The sequence below is a fragment of the Gorilla gorilla genome, chromosome 13 (assembly GCF_029281585.2).
Source record: "Gorilla gorilla gorilla isolate KB3781 chromosome 13, NHGRI_mGorGor1-v2.1_pri, whole genome shotgun sequence".
Lineage (NCBI taxonomy): Eukaryota > Metazoa > Chordata > Mammalia > Primates > Hominidae > Gorilla > Gorilla gorilla.
Window position 1 is genome coordinate 123291649 of NC_073237.2, and position 27669 is coordinate 123319317.

Below are 27669 nucleotides of genomic sequence, written 5' to 3' on the forward strand. Positions count from 1 at the left end.
GGCCGGGTGTGCTGGCAGCGCGGCATCCCTGCCGGCGGAGAGGGCGTCTGCAGATGAGCTCGGAGGCCGAGGCCCGGGAGGACCGCGGATGCAGCGGCTGCGCACTGGTACGACCAGCCGGCCGATTTGCGTGTCTCCGCCCCTACAACGAGCTGGTTGGGGGGCTGTTCTGGTGCCGCGCGCCGATTGGATGAGCGGCCCGCCGCTCAGGCCCTGGAGCGGACGGTTCCTACTGCGGCTGGGCACCGGCTCCGCTCCCGCGTCTGCCCGCGCTCCAGCTGCGCCTGGCCCGGCCCCGGTCCGGCTCGGCGTGGCCCCGGCCTCCAGGCGAAGGCGCCGCTGCCGCTGGGCCGCTCCCAGGGCCATGAGGAAGCGGCGGCAGCCACTGCGGCCCGCGTCAAGGTGACCGGCCGGGACTGCGGCGGCGGGGAGAGCGGCGGTGAGAGGCGCGGCCGACGGGGCGGGGCGGGGCGGGGCGGGCCCTGAGGCCGGGCCTGAGGGAGCTGCAGGTGTGGGGGGCGGGACCCCGAGGGCCGCCGGAGCCGGGGAGGGGCCTCGGTACGGGAGGCGGGGCCGGGGCCGTGCCTGCTGGTGCCCGGCGCCGGGGCCTGGCCGGGGTTCGGGGGTTCTGGGGTCAGGGGCCGGGGGCGCGCTGGTCCCCGGGAGCGTGAAGGACGGCGGGGAAGAGGCGCGGGCGCGGGGGGCGGGGCCGGGGGGGCAGTTGGGCGGGGCGCCGCGGCTGCAGGTGCGGGAGGCGGGGCCGGCGGGGCTGCCGTGGGCGGGGCTGTGGGGTGCGGCCCGCGCTGGACCCGGGGAAAGCACAGGTGCGGGGGGCGGGGCCCGGGGACCTGCAGCGGCGGGGGGCGGGGCCCGGGTGGCTGCGGTACGGAAGCAGGGCCCCAGGTGAGGAGCAGGCGAGGGTGAGTGGTCGCCCGAGAAGGAAAGGCCGCCCTCTCCGCTGCCCAGGGGTGCTTGGGTGGGAGCGGGGGCTTTGGGCTCCCTGAGGATTCTGGGGGCATCCGGGGCTGCCGCTAGAAGGGCCGTCCGGGCCTGCCTGTGCCTCTGCTGACTCGGGCTTGGAGCTCAGCTGCCCTGGTTACTGGCCTGTTGCCTCTCCTACGCTACGCCGCGCCCTAAGTGGGGCGCGCTGTTTTTCGCACCTCAGGGGTTTTCCTGTTGCTATTGAAGGGGCATGCCAGGATGCGGGGGGCGGGGGGTTGGTTGTCATTGGATGATCGGCTGTTGAAAAATGTGTGTGCCTGAAGAGTAGTGTGAGGCTTGGAGGGGTCCTGGCTTGCTGGCTACTGGTACCAGAAGCTGCTGTAGATCTCAGCAGTGCGTCTCAAAAAGACTGAAATGGCAGCCTGGTAAGTGGGGAGAGCAGGGATGAGAATTCAGAAGCTTTTGACTATGCTACCTGGGAGAGTTTTTCACCTGTTTCCTCCGTTGCAAAATGAGCATGTTAGTACCTGCCTGTGTGCCTCCCAGGGGCCTGGTGAGGATAGGATGAAACAGTGCCTACTGAGCAAATCGCTGGATAAAGTTATGAGTTTCCTTTTTCTTGTGCCGATGGGCAGGTTGGATTCAGGGACTGGAGAGTCTAAAGAAGAGAGGGTTTGTTTCTAGTTAAGAGGTGAGACTAGACCACTGTCTTTTCGCAGTTTGGGATGAGGTTTTGTTGGGAGTTCCCAAAAGACTCAGCTGTGTCTTGGATCGTGACTGCTTCTCCCTGCGAGGCCTCTGAGGGAGCTGCTGCAACGCAGGGAGCAGGGCAAGTGGAAGCAGCAGAACATTTGTTTGCTGACCTTTAGACCCCAACCCCGGGGAGGACTCTGAGCTGGAACATAAAGCTCAGGCCTGAGGCTATGGAAGTCCCTCTGCCCCCATCCAAGTACAGACCCCGATTTTACCACGTTCCAAGAGGATCGGGCGCGGTGGCTCACGCTTGTAATCCCAGCACTTTGGGAGGCCAAGGCGGGTGGATCATTTGAGGTCAGGAGTCCGAGACCAGCCTGGCCAACATGGTGAAACCCCCTCTCTACTAAAAAATACAAAAGTCAGCCGGGCATGGTGGCGGGCACCTGTAATCTCAGCTACTCAGGAGGCTGAGGCCGAGAATTGCTTGAACGTGGGAGGCGGAGGTTGCAGTGAGCCGAGATCGTGCCACTGCACTCCACCCTGGGCGATGGAGTGAGACTCTTCCATCTCAAAACACACAAAAATCCCAAAAAGAAGACCCGCAAAAGAAGGCAATGCCTGACTCCACTGTGTACCCACAGGGGCGGGGAGAAGGAAGCAGGATGACAGGGCTTTTTCTGAATTTCAGAAGAGTGTTGTATACCCATATATGTGACCTTTCAAAGCCCAGTGCCTCTGCTCACTGGTAGTTGACCAGTCCAAACTGTAATGCCTCCTACCTTCGTTGCATGGACAGAAGTGAAGGTAGGTGGAGCCTTCTCTACTAACCTGCATTTTTTTTTTTTTTCACTGTAGAAGCTGGGACTTTTAGGGGCCAGGAACCATGGTGCTGGCCTCCCTCATTACCACTAGTTGGTGCAGTGGTGACCCAGTAGCATTGAGGGGATTAGGCCCTTACTGGTGCCTGTGCTTGTGTGGCAGGTCCCAGAGGATCTAGAAGCAGCATGTGAGAATTCTCCCACTCTGTCTTGGCAGAAGCGGTGTTAATGGCTCTCAGAGACTGCTGCTCTCTGAGTGACCATCATGCTCTTTGGGTTAGAAGGAAAGCTCAAACTTGGTGGCAAAGAAGACCTAGAACATGTGTTGAATAATGAGGGGATTAGCAACATTCAGGGTGGAGAGAAATACTTCATTAATGAAAAATACTGCATGTGAGGCTCTGTGATATGGCCCACCTCTTGAAATGGATTTTCCTTTTCAGTATGGAGGGTAAGAGCTCTGACTTGGAAGTCAGTCAGGTCTGTTTGAAACCGCAGGCTGCCACCTCCTGCTGAGTGAACTAGCACTACTTCCTTAGCTTCACAGAGCTTTGGTTTCTTTATTTGTAAAGCAAGGATAACCATGCCCACCTTGTGAGGTTGTTATGAAGAATAAATGAGACAGGAGGGGAGAAGGCACCTGATCCACCTGGTTAGGGTCCTGTTCTGTCTCTCACTGCCTGCCCATCTTTCAACACAAGCTACTCAGAACAGCATGTAACATGCAAGGAGAGCAGGACAGGGAATTCTGAGGCCTCTATTTTTTATGTAACCTTGAACAAATCCCTTCCTGTCTCCAGACCTTGGGTTTCTTAGCTGAGTGAGGAGGGTGTTAGACTATGTGATCACCAAGAGTCCTTCGAGCTCTAGCCTTCTGGTTAGCATGCCGTCATATTTTCTTCAAAGGCAGGAGGGAGGAAACTAATGACCTCTTGTTTAGTTCTTCTTTTAAAAACATCTGTCTAGCACCTTGCCTGGCACATAGTAGGTGCTCACCGAATGCTTGTTGAAAGAACAGATGAAGGACTTTGACTGGAAAGAAGGTGTGGCAAGTTGTCCCTGCTACTTTTATGCATATGGTTTCTGTACCTTTAACATACATTTTATTTATTGCACAAAAATATTGTAACATTAGTAAAATTAGTGAACTTCAACATAAAAGACAAAAGTTGTTGCATGGTTTCATTTCATCACACATTAAATTCATTCAATTTTTGTTCGTAAACATACATAATTCTTCATGGTTGCAATCGTACGTATGTAAGCATTTGGGAAAGGCCCAGTAATAAATGGTTTCTTTGAATATCGTTTAAAACTTCTTTTTTTTTTAAGAGACAGGGTCTCCCTCTGTTAGCCAGACTGGAGTGCAGTGGCACAGTCACAGCTCACTACAGCTTTGACCTCCCAGGCTCAAATGATCCTCCCACCGTAGCCTCCCAAGTACTGCGCCACAACACCTGGCTAATTTTTAAATTTTTTGTAGAGATGGGAGTCTCACTATGTTGCCCAGGCTGGTCTCGAACTCCTGGGCTCAAGTGATCCCCCCATCGGCCTCCCAAAGTGCTGAGATTACAGGCATGAGCCACCACGTCTAGCAAGTATAGTTTTTATTTTATATTTTGAGGAAGTAAAAAAAAAAATCACACATGGATTTTTTTTTTTTTTTTTTTTTTTGAGACAGAGTTTCACTCTTGTTGCCCAGGCTGGAGTGCAATGGCGCAATCTTGGCTCACAGCAACCTCCACCTCCCGGGTTCAAGCCATTCTCCTGCCTCAGCCTCCAGAGTAGCTGGGATTACAAGCATGCCCCACCACGCCTGGCTAATTTTGTATTTTTAGTAGAGGGGGTTTCTCCATGTTGGTCAGGCTGGTCTCGAACTCCAGACCTCAGGTGATCCGCCCGCCTCGGCCTCCCAAAGTGCTGGGATTACAGGCGTGAGCCACCGCACCGGGCCCACACATGGATTTTTTTTAAGGCGAGTGACGGAATAAGTTGTAAGTGTCTTTCTTGCCTCAAGTTGACAGTTCCTAGTCCTTTTCCCTAGAGGCAGCCACTGTTACCAGTTTCTTGTTTATTATATATTCTTTCTCTTACACAAAGAATAGCATTTTATACATACTCACTGGTGCTTCATGTATCCACTTGATTTACTTTGGACATTGTTCTAGCATTGGAAAATGTGTCAGTTAGTATATACAGTTCCTTCTTAATAAATGTTTTTGACTGATATAAGCATAATTTTGTACCTCCACCCCCCACACCCCAATGATGTTTACTCAGTATTGGTTAGCAGTCATTGTTTAGAAGACTAACAAGAGACATCCTTTGTCCTAGGAAAAAAAGTGGCCTTGGTCCCAGTGAACAGTAGATTAAAGGGCAATCCATGTATCTGGATGCAAGGCGGAGTACAGAAAGAGAAAGGAAAAGAGATTTGTTCACTGGTAATTGAGAACTGATTTTCCATTCAGGCCTTGATTCAAAGTCCAGCTCTGTCACTTACTGGCTGTGTGACTTGGAACAATTTATCTAATCTTTTTGCATCTTAGTTTCCATATCTGTAAAATAGATAACGATAATAGGATCTGTCTTTGGGGGGTTTTTGTGCAGAGGAAGTGAGATCATGCTATGCAAAGTACATACAGCAATAGCAGGTCATAGTAGGTGCTTAAGAAGGATGAGCTGCTATGTTATTAATAATCTGAAATAGATTCTATTCTTTGTGAGCAGATATTTACTGGACAGTTAAGGGTGAGCCATGGAGAATACCTAAAGTCCTTGCCTTTGAGGTGCTCACATGCTGTGTGTGGAGATCGGCACACAAGCCATTGATTACCAGACAGTATAGTGGGCCAGGTCGTGGGAGGCGAGCATTGTGTGAGATCACAGAGGCAGGGAACAGTGACTTCTCCCTGGGGTGATTTGGAATGCCTCCTCAGCTCAAATTTTCCCTCCTTTGTGAAACCTACTTAATTTTTCCAGGCACCCTCCTATTTGTACTCCCTTGACTTTCATTCTGTGTGTACCTGGATCAGAGCACACATCATGTTATTGCATGTGTGACTTTTTGCCTGTGTCTCTACTCTGCACAGGGAAAGTCTCCTGCTTTCTTTGCTGCTGGGTCTCCAGAGCTTGACACAGGGTAGGCTCTTGTTGAACAGTGTGATGGACCTGTGCTTAGACAAATCATACTACTAAGTGGTGGCAAATTCTTATTTATATGTCACCAGGTCTCTGGTGAAACCCATTCTCTGGACTCTACTTCTTCACTCCCCAAATATTTGAGTGCTGACTCTGAGACAGGCATGTGCTGTGCTATATGCTAGCTGTAGGCTTTGGGTATGGCTGATGATACTTGTCCTAAAAAGTCTTACGGATGGGGAAGAAGGAAATATTTGTTGCAGATGCTGAAAGTCAAGATGAGGAAGCAGAAAAATGGACAAGTCTGGAATGAGCTGCTCATGTTTGCTGAAACTTACCTCTCCTTTCCACAGAAGTATGGCTGCTCTCCCTTGCCTTGGGCTGGGGTTGTGGAGGTGCAGGCCAAAGGAGCTGAGTAGGTGGCTCATAGATTTTAACTCGGGGGAAGAGTTGGTTGGATTGGCTTCTGTGAGGAGTGTTTCTGGGCCTCCTTTCGTAGCAGAGAGTACACTTGACTTTCCTCAGGTGGGCATTCATTAACCTGCCTTGCTGGGCTCTTGCTTTGGGCTAAACCTTGTACTGGATGCTGGACACATGCAGATGAAGCTTTGTCCCTGCCCTTTGGGATCTCACAGTCAGTGGAGAAGTCACCCACAAACAGAAGGTGACTGAAGGCAATTGGCCATAACAGAGAACCTCTTGTGAAGTGGCCAAGCAGTTTCAGGCTCGGGGCCAGGCAGACCCGGGTTCAAATCCTGCCTCTGTCACAGACAACCTGTGTGACCATGGGCAGGTGTCTTCCCAGCTCTGAGTCTTGGTTTACTGATTTGGTAAAGTGGGGATAGCAGTTTTACCTAACTTAGGGCTGTTGAAGATTTCAGTGAAATAATGCAGTGCAGTGTTTAGCACAGTGCCTGCTGGGAAGCTAATGCTTACCGAGTGCTCACTATTGTAATTATACGTGGTGCTGTGGGAGAACCAAGAAGCACCTCTTGAGCTGTTTCTCAGGGTCCTAGTGATAGTGTCGTGGTCATGATGAAAGTTAGGTATTGAATGTGAAGGTCAAGTCGTCTGAGAAATCAACTCTGAAGTCACCAAGCGCTCAAGGAGTCCTCAGGACCTTCCTCACCAGCCCTGTGGCTGATATTATGGCTCCAGGGCTATAGGCTTGTCTGTAAGTGTTTCCTCCCCACTTTCTGCATGAGCTCTTCTGACAGATATATTTCACCCGTCATCATTGTGAACACCTTTTCTTTGTCTGAGTACCTGCACTGATCATTCCATGACTTCTCCCCAAGGAGAGGCATGAGTTGTACTTGTCTCGCCTGTGCTTGCTGAGGAGCGCAGAGACCTGAAGACCCAGAACAGCAAATAATTCCTTGGTTTTTCTGTAGAGCTTTCAAGTCTGTTGTGTTCTTCTTTGCAGGAGATTTATCTCCTGAGCATCAGAGAGGCAGATAGGGCAGTGCTTAAAACACAGACTCTGGAGTTGGGACACAAACAGATGTGGGTTTGTGTCCTGACACCATCACTCACAAGCCATGTGGCTTTGAGCAAATGACTATACCTCTGTTTCCTCATCGATACAAGAGGTGAGATAGTACGCGCCTTTGTGTGGTTCGTACAGGGTTTCAGGGAGATGCTACAAAATAGGGCTTAGCAGAGGGCTTGCACATTGTGAGCACCCAGGAAGTGGGAGCTAGAATAGTGTCCTCTTTTCACCCAGGGTTATAAGATTTTTAGGATGCTTTTCTCAGGGTATTAATGTATTGCCTATGGAAGTTATATGAGTTACTGCACAAGCAATGTGTTAAAACACACATGTACTTGGTGATGGGGGGCTGGGAAGCATGTCCAGGATGGCAGGCAGAACTCTTCCTGCGCTGGGATTGCAGAGGCAAACCTCAGCTCCCACAAAGACATAGGGTACTGGTGAGGGAGAGGACGGAGCCATTCTGGGCGCGTTTGTCTCAGGCCCATTTAGGAACTGGGGGCTGCTTCTCAAGTTCTTTCTGTTTAATCATTCCATTATTCCGTGTAAATGATTGGTCTTTAGTATAAACTGATAATGCAACATGATACTTTCCCTCTTCAGGATTTAAATATTTATTTTTTAAGGTTAAGTCAATTTTTGAGTAAGCAGAAGAAAATTTGAATCTTTGGCCTTGACATTCATAGGTTTCTTTTAAAATCATCTGAGATGAAAGGAAGAATAGGGAATGTATTTAAGTCCATGTTTATTGGATACAGTAATTATCACCCACTGTTGTATAAGCCTGATAACTAGGGCAAGGGAAGTTTGTGCTTTTGGCATATTTCTGAATAATTAAATATTTATGGAAAACAAGTTAATAGATTCAAGACAATTTGCTGTGTCTTTCTCTGGCATAAAGTTCGTTATGTGGAATTACAGAGAGGATTAGTCCTCTGTGCAGCTGTTTATTTTTTCCTTCTAGGCACCATATCTCTCACACTTTCAGTCCACTAGCATTTATAGATTGCTCTCCTACTGGGCTCCCACAAGTCTCTCACTGTGTGCCCTGCCGTTGCATACAGTACAATTGTGCCCACCAGTGACTCCCTCATGACCTTTCTCTAGATTTTACAGAGTGAGAGTCCACATTTGTTCTTGCGTATTCAGGGCCTACCCCAGGGCTGGTACAAGGCAGCCAGAATGGTCTGAGCATGCCATTCCCTTTGCTTAAAAGCCTCCAGTGGCTTCTAATTTCTGTCAGAAAAAAGACCACATCATTAGCATGGCCGGTGAGGTGTAAGAATATGCTTTCTAGGGTAATTGCTGGATATGTCTGTCTCTCCTGGTGCAGTACAGTCCCATCAGGTCATGGGCCGTGACTGTTTTGCCCACCAGCAGGTCCTCAGTGCCTAGCCTAGCATCCGGCCTGTAGTAGATGCTCCTTAAGTGTTTATTGGATGAACAAATGGAGTAAATAGTGGGCTCCCAGTGACTGATCTGAATCTATAAAATGAGAAGGTTGTTAGATCGGAGGTTCTGTCCATTATACAATATCTCAACCCTTTACAACACTTAAAAAGGTCTCTTCACACTTTCTATTCCAGCCTTATGTTGATTCTGCAGGTAGGTAGGGCAGGTTTTGATGTGCATAGAAGACAATGGAAGCTTAGAGAGGTTAAACACATTGCCCAAGATGTAGCTGTGAGAGAAGCTGAGGGTCCTAATGCCTCAAGTGCCTCTTCTCATGCTCCTGGCTGCCTCAAGGTGTGGCTTCTGACACACTCATTGTAGAAGTCGCAGGTGAGATAAGGCGACGGGGCTTCATTGGAAAAAGGTACTTATAATAGTTTTTCTTGGTTTTAGATATTTCAGTTTCCTGATAATTGAATTTGAGGAGTTGAGTTAAATTTGGAATGATGGGTTTAAGGTCTTGTTTCAGCTTATGGGTCAGAAAATACTGAACTTTCCTGTAAATGGCTAAAGTATAGTAATTATTGGTACCTGTGATGATTAGTTTGTAACTAGGGTTAAAATTTGTGTTCTTGTTGAGAAGACACAGTCTTGCTGAGTCACCTGGGCTGGAGTGCAGTGGCTATTCACAGGTGCGATTATAGCACACTACAGCCTTCAACTCATGGCCTCAAGCGATCCTCCTGCCTCAGCCTCCCAAGTAGCTCCCAAGTGCCACTACACCTGGCTGACAACCTTTTTTGGTAAGATTAGAAGTTACTTGCTGATTGATATGTAGCATCCTTTGCTGTTTTCAGAAGATACTTGTTGTTTCAGTTAGTTTATTTCTTTAATGTATCTCTGGCTATATCTGCTATGGGACACTTTGGCAATGAGCATCACTATGGCCTTTGTGCTTATCACATATAGTGTCCGTCTATCCTGATGGTTACCAATCATTGAGTCTACTCCTTCCACTTTCCAGATGAGGGTGGAGGCTTTGTTAGAGTTTCATACTGAGGTGCCCTGATTCCCCACCTGACAAAGCCCATTAACTCGAACATGTCCATATGCATGTAATAGTTTCTCAACAGCTGCCTGCAGTTCATATACTGCTGCTAATAAACCATGCCCGTGGTGAAGCATTTATCTCAGATGAAAGTGTCTGCTTCAGGGGCCTTTGTTGAATCTGCGGTGTGACTGTATAGGAAAAGGATGCAAACTTGACTTAGCACACAGCTCCAATATCTAGTCCAGTGTTGGTGGCTAGTTAAGAAAAGACAGTGCCTGTTGTGGTCTGTTAACATGATAATCATTTCAGGGGGTTCTTAAGGACTAAGAGATTCTTGGAACCTAGTTTTATCAATATAGCCAGTAGTACTTGTTGAACAGAGAAGCAGCCTGGTATATAGAAAGATCAATGAATATGAAGTCAGAATGCCAAATGTGTCCATTTGCTTTGAGACTCCCACTTTCCATGTAAACAGGAATATCTTTGGTGTGCGTGCATCCTTTTTCAGTAGGAAAGCCCCAGTTTTAATATCTGAGATTGTGTTATGAGGCTTAAGTCAGAACAAAGAGAGCTGGATGATTATAAAGGATTGTACCAATAACTGAAGGTAGCCTTATTCCTTATTCTTCCCTGTCCTCCGTAACTACTTGCCTACTAGCCCATCTGGCCATCCATCCATCCATCCAGTTCTTGTCCAGGGTCTACTGAGTGCCAGTGCTATGCCAAGTGTGAGGCCACAGTGGTAAAAAAAAGACAGGCCGGGCGTGGTGGCTCACGCCTGTAATCCCAGCACTTTGGGAGGCCGAGGCGGGCGGATCACCTGAGGTCGGGAGTTCGAGACTAGCCTGACCAACGTGGAGAAACCCCGTCTCTACTAAAAGTACAAAAAATTAGCTGGGCATGGTGGCACATGCCTGTAATCCCAGCTACTGAGGAGGCTGAGGCAGGAGAATCGCTTTAACATGGGAGGTGGAGGTTGCGGTGAGCCGAGATCGCACCATTGCACTCCAACCTGGGAAGCAAGAGTGAAACTCCATCTCAAAAATAAATAAATAAATAAATAAATATAAAAATAAAAATACAGATCTGGTCCTTGCTGTCCTTTAGCTTACAGTCTAGTAGCAAGGTTAAATAACAAAAATAATAAGTACATAAAAAAGTAATTACAGGGGCTGGGTGTGGTGGCTTACACCTGTAATCCCAGCACTTTGGGAGGCCAAGGCAGGCAGATCACTCAAGGTCAGGAGTTCACGACCAGCTTGGCCAACATGGTGAAACCCCCTCTTCACTAAAAATACAAAAAATTAGCCGGGCATGGTGGCACGTGCCTTTAATCCCAGCTACTTGGGAGGCCTAGGCAGGAGAATCACTGGAACCTGGGGGGCAGAGGTTGCAGTGAGCTGAGATGGCACCACTGCATTCAGGCCCTGGGAGGCAGAGTGAGACTCTGTCTCAAAAAAAAGAAAAAAAAAATTACAGTGCATAGTGTTGTGCACCTATAGTACCAAGGCTAAGGCAGGAAGATTGCTTGAGTCCCAGAGTTGAGTCTAGCTTGGGCAACGTAATGAGACCAGCCTGGGCAACATAGACCCTATGTCTTAAAAAAAAAAAAAAATTATAGCACTGATGTCTGCAAAAGAGGAGTATAAGGTGCTAAGAGACCATACATTTAATGGCTTTCCTGCTAGGGGAGTCAGAGACAGCTTACCAGAGGAAGGGGCCTTTAAGCTGACACCTGAAAGATGAATTGAAGCTAGCCAGGTGGAGAGGTGGCAGTTGCATCTGCCATCATCCTAGCTGGGGAAGGAGCATGGAGGACTCCAGATGTACTGGGGAGCCAGCATGGCTAAAGCACTGAGAGCAAGGGAGAGACCAGTGTTCATGTTCTGGTCGTGGCCTTGTTTCCTTGGACTATGCCAGAAATAATGGACAAATTATGTAGTTGCTGACTCATTTTTCATAACTCACCAGCTGTCACCAAAAGCATCTATTACTGAAACATTACCTGTGGTTTCCAATATAGCAGTTGGCCTTATTTTTATTGCTTTAGAGATTGGTTGCTTCCTTTGCTTCTTGAAGGTGTGGAAGCAAATACTTGGACCTCATTAGTGGTTTTCAATCATTAAGTAAACATTTACTAAGCATGTAATAGGGCTTGACACTGCAGACCCTACTACCCTCAGGAGCACCAAGACTTGACAGATAGAAGTAAATACGTAATGATAATGCAGTGTCATGGGAAGTAGAGTAGTGGAAATGGAAGCTCATGGGACCGAGTAAGACTCACAGGCTCTTAAAGATTTTCACTTTTCCAGGTGAAGCAGGATACAGGCAGAGGAAACAGATTGTACAAAGGTACAGAAGCAGGAGGGAGTATGATGTGCTTCAGGGATGGTGGACAGTGTGGTGTTGCTGGAGTGTGAGATTTATGGTGGAGGATGGAGGGAGGAGGAGCTGGTTGGAGAGGTGGTTTGGGGTCAGTTCGCAGAGGGACTTGCAGGCAGTGCCTAGGAGTGTAGGTGTTGTCTTGTGGTCAGTGGAGAATCGTTCAGGCTCTAAGAGGAGAGAAGGATTGTCACTTGTAGTCCTGGTGGCAGTGTGGAGGATGATGGTGTGAAAGGGGACTAGAGATTGGGAGCTGAGTGAGGGTTATTATAGGAATTCAGGAGTGGGATGATGGGGTCCTGGCTAGGTGGATGGGGAGGAGAAGGCAGCTTCAAAAGAAACTGATGTAGAGGCCTCTCCTACTTGGTAGATGGGAGGACGGGTGATGTCAGAGTTTCTCATTCAGTGCCATGAGATGGTAGGACCAGTCACTGAGCTATGAAACGTGAAAGGAATACTGGGTTGGTAGGAGGAAGGTTGTGAATTTGGTTTGGGCCATTTTGAGTTTGGAATGGATGAGGGGTTGCTTGGTGGACCTGCCCACTTGGTGACTGGCCTGCTAATCTGCAGCTGAGAGAGAGATCTAGGCTGGAACAGTGGTTCTCACACTCTAGAGCATCAGAGTCCTCTGTAGTGTTTGCGGGGAGGGAGGCTGGTAGTCTTATGTTTAAGAGCTTTCACAGATGGTTCTGATGCCCCAGGAGATACTTGGGGTCATTCTTGCGTAGCTGGCCCCTGAAGTTGTGTCATAGGAGAGGATGGGATCACTCAGGAAGGCTGTGTGGTAGTGGATGAGAGTCCTGGCTGAATTGCTGGGGAGCGTCAGCATGAGAGGTGGAAGTGGAAGTCAGGGAAGAAGCAAGAGGAGGAATGGGCAGCTAGGAAGAAAGACAGGAAGAACAATGGTGTGGAAACCAGTGGTGGGGGCACCAACCTCCACTTCTTTCCCTGCAGGGCTTCAGTTTTCTCATTTTCCTCTCTAGTAATTCATTAGGGAATTATTGCCCTGCTGCCTAGAGCTGAGCCTTCCGTGCCTCCCGTCAACATTTGTTTACACTAGTGTCAGAGCCAGTCTCCCATGAGAGGTTATGCTTCAGTTACCTTTGTTGTCGTGTGCAGAAGACTCTGAAAGAGGCTGTTTGCTGCAGACAGTCTCTACCCCCTTCAGCGCCTCCCAGCAACCTTCTCAAGCAATTCCCTCATGCCTTCTATTGCTGGTCCTCGGGACTAAAATCTCTATCCGCTGAAGCCAGAAAGTTGCGCCCTCCCCCATCTAACATTGTGAGGTTCAGGATGGATCTGCAACCTCAGGGATGTGTGTCTGGGTCCTAGGAAAGGCAGCTGATCGGAACAGTTTGAGTCTGAGAAGATGATTAAAACATTCAGATTAGACTAACGCGATGTGTGAGTAGGTATCTGTGACTTGGGGTTGGGGTGCCTCCCTGGTCCACTCTGTATCCTGTGCTTGGGTAGCAGGGAAAAGCCTGTTATAGAATTTCTGGAACTTATTGTTGGGGTCTGAGAGTTAGAGTACTTGGGATCTACTCAGACTGCTGGTGGCGGTATGGGCGGTGGTATCCTAAATTGGTAAAAGTGGAAGTCTGTCTCCCTGGTAAGCTTAAGTGCCTGACTGAGCTCAGCTTACAGAACCAGGTGAAGAGCCTTTAATCTGAGAGGTCCAGTGGGAAACTGATCTGTGATCCATTGTGTGTGTTGTTAGTATTATCCTCAACCCTAAGACCTGGAGTGTAGGACAAAGGCACAGACCCAGTTGCCACTGACCCTGGTGCTGAAAGCCACAGCTGAGGAGTAGTGAGAAGGATCAGGGTTAACTGGAGGGGGAGTCCTTAATACCAGGACTGACCACCGTAGTGTGATGCCTTTTGCTTCTTAGGGAAGGAAGAAGAAAAGGAATTAATATTGGTTGAGCTGAGAAACCCAAATGCTGGGCAAAGAGAAGAGAACAGATAGAAAGTAGAGGCAGGATGATGAGATATGTGTACCAGTACAGAACATAAAATGCTATTCAGCTCCTATAGAACATAAAGAAATGTTTCAGAATAAGAGGCAGACTGAGCTGTGTTCAATCCTGCCTTTGCACAAATACTACCAGTGAGGATACTTTTTTTTTTAATTTTTATTTTTTGGAGACGGAGTCTCGCTCTTGTGCTCAGGCTGGAGTGCAGTGGCACAATCTCGGCTCACTGCAACCTCCACCTCCCAGCTCCAAGTGATTCTCCTGCCTCAGCCTTCAAAGTAGCTGGGTTTACAGGTGGCCACCACCACACCTGCCTGATTTTTGTATTTTTAGTAGAGACAGGGTTTCACTGTGTTCGCCAGGCTGGTCACAAACTCCTGACCTCAGGTGATCCACCCGCCTCGGCTTCCCAAAGTGCTGAGATTACAGATGTGAGCCACCACGCCCGGCCAAGGATACTCTTACTGGCTGTGAGTTCTTGGATATGTTACCTAACCTCTTTGGGCCTCGGTTTTCTCACTTTCTCTCTAATAATTCATTAGAGAATTATTGCATGGATTTGGTGGCATATTTCTATGGATAAGGTGCTTAGCAAAGTATCTGTCACAGAGTAATGGTTCAATAAACGGTGATGATAATGGTGATGACCATCATGTGAGTACCTCTGTAGGTATCTCCACTGGACCAAATCCTACCTGTATAATAAATGTTTGAAATGAACAACATCAACAGTAACAAGGTCAGTATGAGATGAGCAACATATGAGAGGGAAAACCAGATCCACTGGCAAAATTACTGGAACACTGAGAGGATGAGGATAGCAGTGGAGAATCATAAAAACAGGACATGATAGAAAATGAAAAGGTACAAGGAAGGAACTGTTAAGTATGATCAAAGTAGTCTTATTGGCTGTGAAGAAGAGAGGCAAGAGATTCTGAATCAACACCTGGAGGTGATGAGGACAAAATAACCTTAGTCTTTAGTGATGATAGAAATTTTCTTTATTTTTTTATTTTTTGAGACGGAGTTTTGCTCTTGTTGACCAGGCTGGAGTGTAGTGGCGTGATCTTAGCTCACTGCAACCTCCACCTCCCAGGTTCAAGCGATTTTCCTGCCTCAGCCTCCCGAGTAGCTGGGATTACAGGCATGTGCCACCACGCCCAGCTAATTTTGTATTTTTTTTTTTTTTTTTTTTAAGTAGAGACGGAGTTTCTCCATGTTGGTCAGGCTGGTCTTGAACTCCCTACCTCAGGTAATCTGCCTGCCTTGGCCTCCCAAAGTGCTGGGATTACAGGTGTGAGCCACCGTGCCTGACTGATACAAATTTTTATTGCCACTTCTACTTCCCTGAGTATTTTAGTGGATAGACATTGAGGGGAAGTGGCATTAGGGATTTATTTTTCCTTTTTCAGAGATGGAGTCTTGCTCTGTTGCCCAGGCTGGAGTGCAGTAGTGCAATCATAGCTCACTGAAGTCTTGAACTCCTTGGTTCAAGTGATCCTTCCACCTCAGCCTCCTAAGACTACAGGTGTGCGCCACCACTCCTGGCTTAAACAATTTTTTGTTTAGAGATGGGGTCTTGCAGTGTTGCCAAGGCTAGTGTTGAACTCCTGGCCTCAAGTGCTCCTCTGCCTCAGCCTTCTGAGAATCTGGGATTATAGGCATGAGCCATTGAGCCTGGCTACTGGGATTCTTTACCTAATGTTTGTTTATTTATTTTATTTTAGTTTTTTTTTTTTTTAACTCCAAAGCCCCATTGTTATAATTAGGCTTGTGACAGAGGAGCCTCATATTAAATATGTATTGAATGGGTAAGATGAAATAAATTAATCAGTTCCTGGCTCTTTCTAAAGAAGTTTAAATATAGTAATAATGACAGTATTATATCTCCAAATGTTGGCAAAGATTTAATGCAATTCCTATGAGATATTTTATAAAGCTTGAAAAAATAATGATGTTTACCTGGAAAAATAAGTTGGTAAAAAAATATTTATTTATTTTTAATTTTTTTGAAACAGGGTCTTGCTGTGTTGCCCAGCCTGAAGTATAGTGGTGTAATCTTGGCTCATGGTAACCTTCACATCCCAGGTTCAGACGGTTCTCATGCTTCAGCCTCCTGTGTAGCTAGGATTACAGGCCCGTGCCACCATACCCAGCTAATTAAAAAAATATTTTTAGTAGAGATGGGGTTTCATTTTTAGTAGAGATGGGGTTGGCCAAGCTGGTCTTGAACTCCTGGCCTCAAGTGATCTGCCTGCCGCAGCCTCCCAAAGTGCTGGGATTACAGGTGTGAGCCACTGCTCCTGGTCAAGATAGTTTTTTAAATGAGTGAAATTGCCTTTATTTTTCCAGATTCTTATTCATTTCTACAAATGTTTGAGTTGCCTACTATATAAAAGCAGTGCTAAACTCTTTGTTGAGGGAATATAAAAATGGCTATCTGTGTTATATTTTCTCATTTAACTCTTACCACTCTCCTTGTGAGAGAGCCACTTTAGGTTGTGCTATGAGTGAGAGAAAATGCAAAATAACAAAGACATAAACAAGGTAGAAGTTTCTTATGTGCAAGAAGTCAGAAGGTAATTAGGCTAGAGCAGGTATGGAGCCTGCATAGTCAGAGACCCAGGTTCCTTCTAAGTCCAAAGTCACTTCATGGCCTAAAATGGCTGCAAGAGCTCTAGCCTTTCCATATGCATTCCAGCCTTTGAGGGCTACTGTCCAGAAATTCGGCACGATACCTCTTACATCTCAGTCATTTAATCTTGGTCTTACGGCCACAACTATCAGTAAGGGAAGCCAGGAAATGTAATCTACACTCAGGGAAGCCATGTGTCTACCTGAAAGAAGAGAGGGAGGATGACTGCTAGTGGGCAGCCTCATAGCAACATTATTAGTAATTGCCAAAAATGGAAACAACCCAAATATCTACCAGTTAATGAACAGATAAACCAAATGTGGCATATACATATAAAGGAGTATTATTCAGCCATAAAAAAGAATAAACTACTGTTTCATGCCTAATATGGATAAACCTTGAAAACGTTCTGAGTGAAAGAAGCAAGACACAAAAGTCCACATACCGTATGATTCTGTCTGTATGAAACGTGTAGAAGAGGCAAACCCAAAGAGACACAGAACGTAGATTCATAGTTGCTGGGTCTCGTGGCAGGGGGAGTGGGGAGTAACTGCTGATGGGTTGGGTACAGGATTTCTTTGTAGGGTGATAAAATGTTCTGGAATTAGATAGTGGCAGTGGTTGTGCAACTTAGTGAATATGCTAAAAATCACTGAATTCTATGGTTTAAAAGGTGAATTTTATGTTGTATAAATTATATCTGAATTTAAAAAAATAACTTTTTCTTATTAAATTTTAATTGTAAAAAAATAAGAAAGATAGACAAAAAAGAAAGAACCAGCCATCATCTCATTGTCAATACCTGGGGTATGTGTCCAGACATTTTTCTGTGTGTCTGCCTCAAAGTTGAGTTGATAGAGGAGCAATGTGTTGGGATTAGCATAGTCCACAGACATGTTTTTTTTTTTTACTAGTGCTTCAGAATTCCTCTGTTGTTAGGCTGTTACGTTGGAAACAATACTTGGCCATGGTGGAAACCTTAGCATATTTGGAAACCATAGCATATTTGAAGATCTGGGTGCCTCTTCCAACTCACATTGGGTCTGTGAGCTTGAGAGGGGCACTTAGTCTCCCTGTCCTCATCTTGAAAAGGGATTGTGGTACTTGGTGGTATCTTTCTTAGTAGAATGGCTAAAATGAAGGGGGAAAAAGACAATATTATGTTGGTGAGGTTGTGGAGCGATCAGCTTTCATACTGCTGGTGGGAGAATAAATCGGTCTATCCACTTTGGAAAATTGACATCATCTATCAAAGCTGAACATATACATACCTTATGACCCAGCAGTTCCACTCCTTGGTATCGACCCAACTTTGAGACAGACACAAAGAAATACATATGGATGTGTACCAGAAGGCATGCTTAGTCACGCTTCTAGCAGCTCCATCTGTAATAGCTCAAACTGGAAACAATACCAGTGTCCATTGGTAGTAGAAGGGATAATACACGTGGTACACTCCCTTGATGGGATACTGTAGTCAGTTAGAGTTAATGTACAAGCCCATGAAAACAATCCGATGAATTTCACAAACATAATGTTCATACAGATAGAAAAGGTTATAGACCATACAAGTCCATTTATATAAAGTACATTATATAATGTACATTATAAAACAAAATGTTATAAAACATTTTTATAAAACAAAAATGTTATAAAAACATTTTTATAAAACAAAAATGTTATAAAAACATTTTTATAAAACAAAAATGTTATAAAAACATTTTTATAAAACAAAAATGTTATAAAAACATTTTTATAAAACAAAAATGTTATAAAAACATTTTTATAAAACAAAAATGTTATAAAAACATTTTTATAAAACAAAAATGTTATAAAAACATTTTTATAAAACAAAAATGTTGAAACATTAGAACATATAATTAATTTACAAATACATATATACATGTTAGAGGTGCTTTGCTTAATATTTTTTAACTGTTGGTCATGAAGGATTGTAAAGTTTGGTGAGCCAAGGCTTGCCACCACAAGAGCGGGCAGTCTGAGCCGAGGCTGGGCTGTGGATGCAGCTGGCTGAGTGGGTGAGCTTCACGCTATTCAGTTGGCGGCCTGTGTTAGGGTTGCTTTCCTTGTTGTAGGATCATGAAATGTGGGACAGGGGAGGGTGGTGGTGAAGCTGGCGAGGGGGCAGGGGCCTGGAACCCAGCCGGAGGGCTGAGAAGAATGAAGAGGAAGCCTGGTGAGAAGACGAAAGGAAGGCGGCGCTGGTGTGGCATCCAAACAGAAGAAAGGAGCCAGCAGGGGAGGCCAGAGACCAGCGAGGCTAAGGAAATGGGAGGAGAAAGAGGGACGGGGCATCATCAGGGCTGGAGGGATGACTCCAGAAAGAGGGGCTGGTGAGCAGGTTAAAGCTGCCATGAGGTGGGAGAGCCTTAGGCCGCTAGTCTCAACAATTAGTAGCAGGAGGTTCTGGGACCCCAGAGGGGCCAGTGTGACCCCAGCCTTCGGGCAGGGGTTACTGAGTGGGTGAGTGCCTGACGGGAAAGTAGCCTGGGCTTCAAGGGTCAAAGCTGTTCTGAAGATGTTCTTAGGCAGAGAGAAGAACCAAGGGAGCGGCAGAGACTGAGGTTGCCAGAGAAGGGGCTGACTGCCTGACTGGCAGCTGGGAGTGCACCCCAAGTCCAGGGCTTGCCACCAGCCCTGGCTCTCAGTGGATGCCTTTATCAGATGTGGGAGGGGAAGGCCAGGTTAGAGGAGGGTTGGGAGGGAGCAGAAGTCACCTTCCCTCAGTGAAGGAGGTTGTGAGGCTGCCCCCTCGTAACCTGCCCTGGCGGTGCACAGGTGTAGAGTAAGGTGTGGGGTATGGTGAGGGGGTGCTTTGGAACAGCTGCCGTGGGAGACAAGTGGCCACTGAGCTCGTAGCACCTTGTGCACAATGCTTGCGTGTGCCTGCAGGGGGGGTGTGCCACACCCACCCTCCCTTGCCTTTATACTCTTTTTCACACAGCAGCATGCACCTGTGGCAGGAGAGTTTGTGTCCAGGCATTCCTGAGGTCCCTTCTCGCTGGGTGGTGCGCGAGGCCTTGGCTCGGTTTTTGGCCTGTCAGAATGCGTTTTCCCACAGTGTCAGTTTTTCTCTGGGGTTCGTTCCCCATGCACACCTTACATGCTTATTTACCACAGCGTGTATCCAAAGCATGATGGGAGAGGAAAATAGTGACCACATAGGATGAATTCCATGATTTTAGGACAGGATTTGCCACCTGATTGGCTAATGATGATACCAAATGTGGATGCATGGGAAAAGTATTTTAACATTTCAAATAATAGATTGAAGTCAGACCTTGTAGCACTGTAACTGGTCCAAATGACTGAGCTTTGAAAGACAAGTCTTAACCGTATGGAACATCAATGTAAATTGAATTATTTTCCCTACTTTTATAGTGGCTACTGTTTGGAAAGAGATGTGCTGGGAAGGTATGTCCTATTGATTAGAGGATTATGAAATCCAGCATGTATTCCTGGTAAGCCAGTGCCCTGACCATAGTGAAATGTGCCATTTTGAGTAGGCGGTCGTGCCGTGTGGGCACCCACAGGTATATACTGGGTACAGGGGAGCCGGGTGGTTCTGTAGTCAGAGAAACCTCCTGTCAAGCGGAGCCCGATGGGACTGAGGCGCTGCAGAGTGGTTTTCAGGGCATCAGGCAGCCTCCGCGAGCCACACAACAGGGGATGTGTTAGGGGCTTCTTCACCACATGAAGCTCTGGGGTTTTCTCTATTGGTTCTCCTGTCAACGGTTTTTTAACTGTCTTTCTCTCTCTGCCTCCTCCTTGTGCACACCTCTTTTTGCTACCCTGTCATGCTGTCACCCTTGTGTTCCCATTGGTGTCTGTTCCCCCAACAGCTGGGCTTACTTGGGCAACCTCCCGTCAACCTCAGTCAGGTCCCTGTACCTACCCAAAAGCCCCCCTCCTCTCTTCTTTCCAGTTCACCTCCCTTCCTCACTTGGAGCTGTCCTTGCTTCAGACCCTTAATCAGAAAGGGCCAGCTCATTGTGTGAGTTATGTTTGGCTATGGGAGAATGGGGTGAAGGAATGTGAAGACAAATAAGACATGAGCCTTGTCTTTAAGGAACTACGAACTGGTTGACCTCCATTCCCCACCAGTGCAGACCATTCTTGCCCCCTGAGATTCTGCCCACCTCATTTGGCTCCTCTTCTAAGAATGCTTTTCTGCTCTCCCCAGCTCGCAGGAGCTCTCCTTTCCTTAAACCCTCATGACACTGTGGCCCTGGCCACATTCTGCATTGCATTGTGCTGCTTTGATCTACTCTCTACCTCCTACCTTATCTCCTTGACTAGACTTTAAGCTCTTTTAAGGCAAGATCTGTGTCTTGTTCAATGCCTTACACACAGGAGATGCTCAATAAACGTTACAAGACTGAAACCAGCATGGAATCTGTTATGGCTCCCAGCATCCGTCCTCTTTGTTGCCATGGCGCCCAGGTCTTGCGCTAACCAGAGAATAAGGGAAGAAACAGAGAGTGTTTGCCTGGAAGAATCCTAGGTGCTTCAGTTTAGGTAGGAACAGCCACAACAAATGTTAAAAGCTGAAATATTAACAATATTTCTCAGATTCTTCTGGTAGCCTCACTCTTCCGTCAACCTGTTTTCACAAAAGAGGCAGAAGGTAAAGTTTCTGATGCATTTCTGCACAGGGGCCCAGTCTTCTTTGATATTGCATGATTAACAACACTATAAGTAACTCATATAGTACTTAGAAGAAGCACGTTTCCAAAACTTTATGTATCAGTTGATTGGTTCTCCTAAGGAGGATGCTAGAAACAACCAGTCTTGGTTTTCTCACATGCTCTCTGCTTTAAACCAACAAAGGAGTAATCTCAGAGATGAGATTCAGAGATGAGTAATTTCTCTGAAGTCACACAGCAAGGAAGTGGCAGAGTTGGATTGGACTCAAGGTCCATCTCTGGCTCTAGAAGTGGAGCTCTCTCCACTGTCTGATTAGAGTTGGATTCCATTAGAAGCACAGCAGCTGCCCACTTGCTGCCTATGCTCTTGGAGGGGCTGGTGGGATCCTGCCAGTCCCGAGGAATCTGGGCTGAATTGGCCCAAGTCCATTCAGCTAGGGGAGGACTGCCTCCCCCCGTTGTCACCGCAGGGACCAAAGGGCAGAGAATCTGTTTCTATTCCTCCTAGGAAGACCGCAGTCTGCTAACCCATTTCACCTGGGCCCACCTGGATGACAGCTGACCAGTCATCCCGAGCCTCAGGCATGCTAAGACAGCAGGAGGTCAAGCAGTCTGTGTGAACAGGGGATAGAGAACCTGCACTCACTGACAGGCAAAGACAAGTGACATTGCATTTAAGGACTCTTGGCCATGGAAGGGAGAGAAGGAAGCCAAGCTTTATACTTGCAGCTGTGGTGCTTTTGAGGCAGGATGAATGGAGTGACTGCATGAGAACTTTATAAGGAGAGAACTTCCAAAGAGAGGAGATTAAAGTATATGAGAGGCTTTCTGGAACTAAAAGTCAATGAAGAACTGAAATTAGTAGTTTGGAAGGTCAAAGGAAAAATATTTCATGACAGAGTAATAATGACAAGAAATGGGAATAATGAAAATGTGAGGTACTTAGAGGCAGCAAGAAGAGATTTATTTATTATTATTTTTTTTCCAAAGGAAAGAGAATTAGGCTGTCTTTGGGCTTCCCCTGTGCAACTCTGGAGGCTGGAAGACAGTGGGCTGGTATCTCCAGACTATTAAAGGGAGAGGGCCCCAAGTCCTCTATATACCCAGCCAAGATGTCAGTGAGGTGCCATTGCAAAAGAAAGCCATTTTCAAACACGTGAGGACACAAAACATTTATTAAATGTACCTGAGGAAAATATCCAGTGAAGTTCTCTAACCCAAGGACAATGGAAGCGGAGTAGAGATATGGAGACAGGTAACGAAGGAGTGCAGGGAACAGGAACGGCACCTTTTTTTTTTTTTTTGAGACATAGTCTCGCTGTGTTGTCCAGGCTGGAGTACAGTGGCATGATACTGTCTCACGAAAACCTCCATCTCCCAAATAGTTCAGGTGATTCTCCTGCCTTAGCCTCCTGAGTAGCTGGGATTACAGGTATGCACCACCAGACCCAGCTAATTTTTGTATTTTTAGTAGAGATGGGTTTCACCATGTTGGCCAGGCTGCTCTTGAACTCCTGACCTCAGGTGATCCGCCCACCTTGGCCTGTCAAAGTGCTGGGATTACAGGCATGAGCCACGGCTGGAACAGCACATCTTTTAGTGCATGTAGTTTAATCTCAATGGATTAAACTGCTGTGAGTTGGAATTTCTATTATTAAATTATGAAGAGTTCTAAAAATAAAGGAGATCTGTTGTAAGGGAAAACATGATAATAGGTTGAGACAAAATTCTCAACCATTTCTCCAATACCTAAGGCTTTGGGAGGAAGGATGAGAGAGTGGGGAAACAAGTGCACTTAAACATAGGGCACACAGAACATGGCCACATAGCTATTCATTGTGTTACAGAAGGAGAGATAAGGGTTCAATTTTGACTATTAGAGATCAGAACTTATATTAGGACTAGATTTGGTTGCCTGTAATAATGCCTGAATGACAATGGGTTTACATCCTCACATAAAAAAGTAAAAAGATGGGCAGTCTAGGGTTGGTATAGTGGGATCAAAGATATCATGGACCCATGTTCCTTATATCTTGCCACTCTTCCATCCATAGCAGATTGCCTCCTGACCCAGTGTGGTTGCTTGAGCTCCAGTCATCACATCCGCATTCCAGGATTCAGAGGAGAAAAGGAGGAAGAAGGATGTGCCCCTTCCCTTCTGAGACACTTCTCAGAAGTTTTACATAGCTTTAACATGTGCATCTCCTTGAGTAGAGCTTAGCCACACTGAGGTGTGAGGGAACCTAGGGGTGCTTGGCTAAAGATGGGAGCTAAAGAAGACAAGGAGAAAGAAAGGAACTTGGCCTCAAAAGATAATCCCTACCAGGATGCAAGTTACAACAACAGGTTAAATGGCAGAAAGGTCACAAAGATGGATAAAACCAGTGTCAGGAAGTGAATGGGGGAGGTGGGTGCTCCTTTACATTACTGGTGGGAGTCTGAATTGTTCAACTTTTGGGGAACATGATCTGAAGATATCTAATGTTAAAATATCTGTGTCTGGCAATCCAGCAGTATACTTCTGTGAGTCTCTTCTGCAGAAATAAAGCACTGATGCAAAAGGTGGTACATACAATGCCATTTTCTGCATCATTGTTTATAGTGGCAAAAAGGTGAAAAGAAGGGGAGCACCCATCAGCAGTGTTGAAAAGGAGCCAGCTCTCTAGAAATTGGCATGAGAGAAGGCCAGGATATATCGTTAGGTTTAAAAAATCTGCTACCCTACCTGAGGAGCTCTGTCTAATCTCCCTCTCTGATGCTTGCTTTGGCCAGTTGAATACTCTACACCTTTTGAAAATGTGAAGTTTTAGGTGGTGTAGTAGCCATAGGCCCTGTCTGTCCCTATTCTGTTAAACCTCCAGCCTCACCATTGACGTGATCTGTCTGGGCCCAGCAGGCATGGAGGCCATGACCCTGGTCTCTGGCATGAGTCCAGCAAGATTGCATGTTGGTAGGCAGAAAGGCATGGAGGAATGTGCTCTTGGTGGCTCAAAGTGAGGTGGGTGGAAGGGGAAGGGCGTACATGGAAGGGTGGGTTGATGGCTTCTTATTTGTACACCCCTACTGGGTTTGGCTATAGCAATAAGGATATGTTTTCAAAGTAGGCTTGCTCAGAAAAGGCTTTGCGAGTCATGGAAGCTGTGGGTGGCCACAGCTGTGACAGTCCAGTGAGGAAGATGAACACACACTTCACGACAAATGTTTTGAGTGTTGTGGAGAGGTCTAGATGCTCTAAAAGCTGTAGGAAAAGGACCTACCTAGGGCATCACGGAGATTTCCCACAGGAAGTGACATTTAAATGAGAATGGAAGAGTAGGAAAGAGCCAGGAGTAGAGGAGGGAGGAGGGTTTTAGGGAGACAAACTAGCCCCCGTTTTTGCTGGTGGTGAAAGAAGCAGGCTGGGTGTGGCCAGGGATGTGCCCGAATGACCTTCTGGGACCTGATGTGGTATCCACAAATCTCTCCTTCCTTGGCTGAGCTGTACCTACAGCGGAGCCACTTCTAAGGGCTGGAAGTGGGAGAGGGGGGCAGAGGGTCTGCACTTCAGCACAGAACATGCTCCCCTGATGGGCTCTGTGATCCTCATTGCTCCCCAGTCCTGCAGGGTCGCATGTGTCTGTCAAGGCACCTTCTCTCCTTCCAGTCCCTTTGTACTATCCTTCAGCCTTTTGGGACAGCAGAACCAGGCAGCTTGGATGCTCATGGGGTGGCTTGAGCATCACAGGCTCACTCTGACCTTTCTCCTTTCCATAGTAGGCAGGGGACGTATTCATTCATTTTTATTGAGAACACAATAGACTATGCTGGGCACTGTGCTGGAAACTGGGGATGAAATAACAGTATTTGAACATGTATCCCATGCCAGGCACTGTGATCAACATTTATTGCACAGCGATGGCTTCAGTTAAGGAGCTTAACACATATAGAGCACTTAGACGAGTGCTTGGCACCCCCAGTACTCCTGAGCGCCAGCTGTTGCTATTAGTTAATCCTTACCACAGCCACATGAGATGGGTACAATCCTGTATCCCCACTTTACAGAAGGGGAAATAGAAGCCAAGAGGCACTTGCCACATAGGTGGTTGATGGCAGAGAAGGATTCAAACCCAGGACAGTTGGACTTTCAAGTCCTGTCCCTCTCTCAGAGTGAGTGAGACAGACATAGAGGGTGAATGGGATAGACATGACCCTCGCTTTACAGAGCTCTTATGGTTGAGCAGGGAGCAGCCGCATTGGCACGTCAGAGTGACAAGCGTTGTGGAGCGCTAAGCAGAGAGCCTGCAGAGGAAGGCCATGGACCCAGGCTGGAGGCCTGTTGGGTGGAGGGGAAGGAAACAGTATTCTAGGTAGAGTCCTCTGCGATCAAAGTCACTTCCTGCTCACCTAAGGGATACGTTTCATTCGCCTCTGGGCTTGGGCGAGGAGGTACTAGTTCAGTCGTCTGTGTACAAGCTATTAATGATTAATAATTTGAGTGCAGGGGTGTGGCTACTCATCCAAGCCAGTGTTCTGGGATCTTATCTCCCAGGCACTCCCACTGAGGCTGACCCCTCCTTTTCCAAGCAACCTGTGCCCTGAGGTCCTGTTGCACTTCTTTACCATGTGCAAATAGCCTGGGTTATGAATCTGTGCTGCCCAGCCCGCCTCTCCACTTCTGTTGAGTGAGTGAGTACATTCAGATGTCGTGTTGGACTGTTCCATTGCACAGTTAGAAATAAAGAAATGAAGCATCATTATAAACCTATGATTGAAAGTCCAAGCCACGTAAATTCTGCTACGATCCTGCCACCTGCCACCCCAACATACTGAATAGTGTTTATGTTTGTGTACTTTTCTTCAGTCCCTGTCCATAGGGCAGGTGTATGTATATATATAATTTTTTTTTTTTTTTTTTTTTTTTTTGAGATGGAGTCTCGCTCTGTCGCCTAGGCTGGAGTGCAGTGGCGCGATCTTGGCTCACTGCAAGCTCTGCCTCCCGGGTTCACGCCATTCTCCTGCCTCAGCCTCCTGAGTAGCCGGGACTACAAGCCGCCCGCCACCATGCCCAGCTAATTTTTTTGTATTTGTAGTAGAGGTGGGGTTTCGTCGTGTTAGCCAGGATGGTCTCGATCTCCTGACCTCGTGATCCGTCGGGCAGGTATATTCTTATGCTGTTGTGTACAAAAGTGCATCTTGTCTCCTGCTTCCTCGGCATGGTTGTATGAAATTGAGTAGTTAGGTGATTGGCCACCAGGTGGTGCTGCAGCACCAGGCACCAGACCCGAACCTGGGAACCGCTGTCTTTAAATACCCAGCTCTGAGCCATCCTTGTCTGTGGAAGTTCATTTTCAGTTTTTTCCCCTAGGTGCTGTGCTGCTCATAAATGTTTTCCATACCTGTTTCAAAAGAAACCAGAAAGTATTGAAGTGTACAAAAATAGAAAGTAAAAGTGCCATACAATAATGCCATTAAGAGGCAGTGATATTAACAGTTTAGTGAATATCCTTCTATACTTCTATATGTGTGTTCACATGTGTTATAAAGATTTTAAAACATGTTCAAGTGTCATTTTCTCAGTGAGGACTTCTCATATACCCCCCCCCCTTTAAAATTATGACTTCGTCTAGTTGGGGGGGGGTTTGTTGGGGAAGGAGAGATGATTAATGGATTCAAAGATAGGAAGAAGATTGGATAAGATCTAGTATTTGATAGCACAGCAGGGTGATTGTAGTCAATAATAATTTAATTGTACATTTAAAAATAACAAAAGGAGTATAACTGGATTGTTTGTAACACAAAGGATAAGTGCTTGAGGTGACAGATACTCCATTTACCCTGATGTGATTATTACACATTGTATACCTGTATCAAAATATCCCATATACCCCATAAATATATGCACCTGCTGTGTACCTGCAAAAATTAAAAATAAGTGTAAAAAAAAGAGAAAATTATGACCTGTCTCCCACCCTGCCTACTTTTCTCTGCTTTACTTTTTTCTTTATCACTTACCATGAGCTGGCAAGCCTTATCTTTTGCTGAATGATTTACTTAGTGTCTGTTTTCCCCACTAGAATATACTGGGGGTTTTGGGTTTTTTCTTCACTGCTCTATCCTTAGCATCTAGGACAGTGCCTGATATATACTAGCTTTTCAGGAAATAGTTATTGAATGAAAGCATGAAAGTGAGTGTGCCCTGAGTTTATGGACATTGCTCTCTGTCAGGAAGTATTGATCTCCCTCACCTTTTTATCTACTGCTTAGTATCCCATTGAATGGATGTGTTCTAACTGTCTTTACTGGAGCACATTTATGTGGTTTTCAAGTGTTTTCCTGGCTTTTTTGTAGCCAGTGTTACAGTCAGTAGCTTTCCTGGAACATACTCTCTGGTTAGCTATTTGATGATTTCCTTGCTTTGTTTGAACTCTGGGCTTAGTGCTTTACAAAAAATAGCTCATATTAATCCTCACACCAACCCTGTAAGAAAGATGCTGCT

At 46.5% G+C, this 27669-nt stretch overlaps 1 protein-coding gene across 18 annotated transcripts in view; it reads left to right on the forward strand.

Annotated features, from left to right (window-relative positions):
* Positions 1 to 237: 237 nt before the first annotated feature.
* The window catches only part of RALGPS1 (Ral GEF with PH domain and SH3 binding motif 1), a 307580-nt gene continuing 280148 nt past the window's right edge, over positions 238 to 27669 (forward strand). For 16 of the 18 annotated variants that reach the window (XR_008668562.2, XM_031014337.3, XM_055351184.2 and 13 more), the window contains exon 1: positions 329 to 439. The gene's annotated coding sequence lies outside the window, so the exon portion shown is untranslated. Of the gene's footprint in view, positions 440 to 27669 lie in introns of all 18 variants that reach the window. The other 2 variants (XM_031014342.3, XM_031014340.3) reach the window with 2 other exon arrangements.